Here is a 6,000-nt window from a genome sequence, read left to right on the forward strand (position 1 = left end):
AAGTTGTGTTTTGTAAATACTCAAGGAAAAAACACAAAAAAAAAGGAAGAAAAAAACACAAAAACAATATGTGGGTCTGCGCCCCTCCACTTAACATAGATAGAGATAATATCTTAGTATGTTAGAATTCTCAGCTGACTTTAAAATTTCTTACATGTAGAATTTGTACGGTATCTACGAGGTTTCATACCTGCTGAGGACTTTGTCGGCAAAATTAAAATACTAATTTTTTTTTTATTAATGAAGTGTGCCCTCTTTGACTGCTTCTCTTTGGATTATTTTATTTTTCTTGTATTTATCTTATTCATTTTTTTTAATCAACACTTATTAATATAAATTTTTGCAATCTATATTACCAAGACCACAAATCCAAGTGTGACAATCCGAATAATCTCTTACTTGATATAGAAGCATATGTTATAAGTAGTAATCACATGGTACGCGAAATAATATATATAATATTATGTTTTATTTTATGATTTTGTTTATTTTTATTTATTTTAGAACATTTTTTTCCCGATGTACTTGAGTTATTGTTATATTTCGGTTTCTCGTAAAAAGGAATGTATGGTAAGAAAGATATTTGGAAAAAAAAAAACTAGTATATTAAGGAGACTAAAACCAATAATTACTACAATATTTTACTTAATTAATAATACAATATTGTCAATATTAGTATTAATTAATTAAACCGCAACTATTAAAAATTATAATACCCTACGAGGCTACGACTCTCTTTGTTGTATATGTAGTGGACAAGTTTGGCAAGTCAACCATTTTAAAATTATTAAAATTGAACTTTGCACCATCAAATCAAGTTTGATACGTCAAAATGCAATGGTTATTTATGAAATTTGACCGCGTCTTTGGAAATATATGGCCGCCGAAGCAATAGCATCACCAAGCAAGACGTACCATCTAGAAGAGAACCTATTATTTTTTTATTTTAAAAAAAAAAATAATAGGTGAAAAGATATATCAATGTTAATTTAAGATTGCGTTTGAATCAATAGATTCGAATATATGAATTTTAAATCAGTTATAACAAATCAATTGAATTGGGATAAAAACTTGTATGAGACGGTTTTACGGGTCGTATTTTGTGAGATGAGTCTCTATTTGGGTTATTCATGAAAAAATATTACTTTATATGTGAAGAGTATTACTTTTTATTGTGAATATCGGTAGGGTTAACACGTTTCACAGATAAAGATTCGTGAGACCGTCTCACAAGAGACCTAGTCTCCTATTCTTGAATTGGACAAATCCAGCATTTCAAATTTCGAATAGTTATTTTTTGAGTTATTGCGATAAAGTCATTTCAAACCTTCATCAATACTTTATCAAATTAAAATCATAAATTCTCAACCGCAAACTAAAAGTTAATCACTATATTTATTTCTAAAATAGATTATGAAGTGCACCGACACACAACATGCAGGAACACATCCTATGTTTTCTTGGGGTTCACTTGGTTTGTAGGATGTGATAATTGAATGATTAATAATTTGATTGATAAACGTTTGATATGATAAGATATTTAATTTGAGAGATACGTAATATCATGTGTGGTGTGAAATTAACAAGATATATAAATTCATGATACATATACTAATGACCAAAATACCCTTCATCTTAATATTTATTTTCTTTCCCAATATCGTTTATCCTCCCCAAACCTACGGCCTTTTCTTCGGAAAATCACACGGCAATTGGAAACTCTCTCCCTTTCGTTCGTCCGTGAAGATTGGCCGATGAGTTCAGATCCGTGAAAGATCTGAACCGAAGAGGCAACAGAAAGCTGGAGCATGTGAGTTAAATTTTTTTCTTTTACATGTGAGATTTGACACTATTTCTACAAACGTCGTTCGATCCATTGATAGAAAGCAAGATTTATCTGCGAGAACAAGTTTATTTTGAGTAATTTTCGAATTTCTTATTCAAGTAATCTTGTACTTCCGAGTTTAACAGAAAGTAATTTGAATAATTTAGTCGCAACGGAAGCAATTTTTTATGTATGTGTTTCTTAAAATTTTTAGTTTTGCATCTTGTTATTGTTTCTTAAAATAAGTTTTTGCATCTTGTTATTCGCATTAATTTCTCAGTCATCAACATTTGTAGTATTTGAATGCTATTAAGAAAAGAGCTAAAAGAATGTGTTTTGAATATTAATTTTTAACTTCTCTGTTGCCGACATCAAGTAATTTGTTGAAACATACTTTACAACAAGATGTACAAATACATAACTTGAATTACTCAGCCAACTGGTATAGGCGTTGTGAATCTGTGTACAAGGGTTTCAAATCTGAGGTACTGATTTGTAGGTATCATGGAACTGAAGACATCACCACAGTGCAATTGTGGAAACAGGGAAATGATATTACGGAAAGCTGGGGATTACTCGACTCGTCCTGGTCACTATTACTATATATGTCCTGCGAGTCTCAAACATCGGAGAAGTTTTTGTTGGTATCTTGAGTACCATAGTCAGAATGTAACATCCACCCAGGAGCAGTCGTACAAATATGAAAATCACGCAACTAATTTGGAAGATCAATCGTGTCATACTAGTACCCCAATGTTTTGTAAGAAAGAGTCCACGAACTCGTCCTCGGGTCCATATGCTCGTCGTCCGAAAGAAGCTAATCCACATGCCAGCAACCGGTATTATGAAATGGACCGTGGCATGTCAAGTACAAGATATGAGATACCGAATCATGGGATGAAGAGCAGACCGTATTCACGTGATCATGTGTGCTTTTGTTTTGGGTTCACATGTGCATTGATCATCGTTCTTTTCGTCCTCATTACATTCCTTCTCTTGAGATTCTGATCTATTGCATTTTGTCTATGTACCGGTGTCTTAAAATTGTTTTGTCCAACTCTATGACATGTACTTGCATAACTTTTCAAATATCAAACATATGTGTTGTATGCAAGTTCTACAACAAGTTTTATGTTGACTTTATTTAATTGGCTTTGTTCAGGGTTCTGTACTTAATTATGAACAATTGTCTGATTTTTCATTTCTGTTGAGTTTTTTGTTCGAGAATCTAAGCACCTGTATTATGCCACTCACATATACAACAGAAGTGAATACGTGTAGCAGTGAGCAGTACAAAGCAGTGAAGGGTAAGTAATCTCATTTCAAATATGATTTTACTGTTCTTCCGGTTGACATCATTGTTCATTTAATGCAAAAATATTATACATGCTGGAGATTTATATCGACTATGTGACAAGTTTATCTCTTCAACGGTGCTTGGTTGAGGAGTCTACATTTTCGGAGGTGGTTTAGTAATTGTTATATAAGGTAAGCAGCCTGAACATATTAATTGTCATGAACACTGGTGTACACTTGGTGGGATATCAAATCATATGATCCTCTATCTCTTTTGAATGACAAGCATTTACTCTTGGGTTGGTCAACTATGATTAATGTGTTGTGTTACTTAAATACTCACACATTCATGGGTCACAGCACAAATAGAAGCCCGGTTTATTTGCTCAACTTTTTCTTATTCTGCAGAACACACCCAAAATGTCTGTCAACTACAAAGCTTCCTCTGAGTAAGTGTAACTAGCAAGTACAAAGTGGATGTGATTATCATCTCGGACGATGAACAAGTGAATGAACAAGGACCATATGCTGCTGTGTACAAGGAAAGTGCAGCCTATTGCAAGCAAAGTTCCGAATGTACCAAAAGTGAGCACTGCCAACAACAATCCCTGCAAGAAGTTAGTGGATGACTACTTCAAAACTAACATGCTAACCTTCAAGCAGGCAACAAACGTTCGATAGCAATAATCCCAGCTGTCGTTCCTTCCAAGAGAACCTGACGGCAGGACTGAAACTGATGGTATGTACTACTCGTAGCTGCGATTACTCAGCTCGTTCGACATGAAACTTCGTACAAGTATCATAAGTATGCTACTCTTTTTGCTCTGACAAATGTACCATCTCATGTATGCATCGATATTTTGGTTTACCTCGGTAGTGGGTCTGGTTCGGTTAGACGTATGTCGTTGTGGTTGTTTGTATCAGCTTTTGTTTTTGGATGTTGCAACATGTGGAGAAGGACGACACTGTAATTGTGGATGTATAACTAATGATCTGGATTTTACTAACGTACATGCTGGTGTTTGTATAATAATCACCAAATTTTGGTGTTCGTATGACTAATTTTGGTGTTTGTATAAGTAATGTAGATGCTGGTAACTTATGACTGAATTTAGTTTTGGCCACTGTCGTTTAAAAAACATTATTCTGTCAACTTGGGACTGTAATTTGCGGATAGCAATAGAGTGATATTTATGTTGGTCGTGTTTACTTCAGAAAAGCAACGTAATGGCTGGTTCAGTGGCTAATTAAAATCTCCCCAATAATTCCAGTGCATTGCCCATGAATGTATTCTCATCATTTGCGAGCTGCAAAAAAACTAGTCCTGAGCTGCCAGACTTGGAGCAGCATCGATCTGGTTTTACTTGTTTAAAGCGGCAAGACTCAATATCGTTTGAATTATTCATTCACAAACTGTCTATTTTTTACCCTCGTACTTATATTATTTATAATTTATTACGCTCTTCAAGTTGTTATGCGAATCAGAAGCATTAAAATATCCCACAATTACTCATCTAGGTGCATTTTGGCATACGTTGAAGTGATACTATTAAAACACAGTCAGTTTGTTATCTGAACATTCATATATGAATGTACGGACAGGAGGAAACCCTGAGAAAAACCACAAAACCGAAAAAAAAATTTGCCCATGATATGAAACATATCAGGTGAAACCCAGTATCACCGCAAAGGTCATACACCAACAATGTCCCATACCCCAGCAAACATCGATGCATACCCATCATCTAACTCCGTTTCTGAATTACATCTCAAGTTTAGCACATGTATTATAATATTGTGCTAATATGGTACCCACTACTCATGATCAAAGTGGGAAGATCCACACACAAAATAGTTCAGGCCATTACCAAAAAATCACACCATCAAGTTCAGGTACGCATAGCATGTGAGCTTATGGAATTCCAGTAGTCGATTAATTAAGCTTATCTTTCCTCAAGATTAAGCCGCAAGAACAAAGAAAGTTTGTTGGGGTATCCACCAGTAGCTCCGCAACACGCACTTTGTCGTCTGACTTAACTCCCGGATGGTTCCTATGTGGCCAACACACTATCCTAGCATCTTCCAATTTTCGAATCCGATGACATTTCTTTGATGAGGTTTGACATTGTCTCCTTTGTGATGCAGCTAAATTATTGATTGCAACAACAATTTGGTTGTCACTTTGTCTAATTTCTTGCGTTTCTTAGACCTCACCTTTGAAACTCCTGTTGGGTTTGAGGGAAGAGTCTGAGCTACAGACATTGATTCACCATCTCCTTCAAGTGGGCGGTAAAAGTCGTCCATGCCAAATTCCATGTCAATGGGTTCATGCTCAGTCATATTTAAGACATCATGAACAACCGCTGAAAAAGTCTCCACTCGATCACCTGTTGCCCTATCATAGCCAAAGATTACGCACCAATCTTATAGTGTGGCCAGCGCTTGTAACGCATAACTCGAACACTATTGTCCACCTGAAATAACTTCGTTGTAATAGAGTAAACATTTGAAATATGAAATTTAAACATTTCACTTAAATTTATTACCTTCACTATCGCATCCCATGCCTCATTTGTAGCGTCAATCATGTTCTCTATGTCATTCCAACCAATACCACTTTTTGATAGCATTGATGTCAAACATCCATAATGTTTCTTCCAGACGTGTATTTTGGAAGTTATGTGGGGATGGCCACGTACATCTGAATCTTTGAAAGCATTCCGCAATGAAGATTCCAATAATGGTAAATAGCCATTACGGAAACCGTTCTCCGTTTTATATCCTTTGCTTATTATATCTTTCAATGCCACAATTAGAACCTCTTCCTCGGGGGCTGTCCAACTACGCCGCAACTTGTCTGTTTTTTTTCCTTTGGAAGT

This window comes from Primulina tabacum, chromosome 2, assembly GCF_025594145.1.
Source record: "Primulina tabacum isolate GXHZ01 chromosome 2, ASM2559414v2, whole genome shotgun sequence".
Lineage (NCBI taxonomy): Eukaryota > Viridiplantae > Streptophyta > Magnoliopsida > Lamiales > Gesneriaceae > Primulina > Primulina tabacum.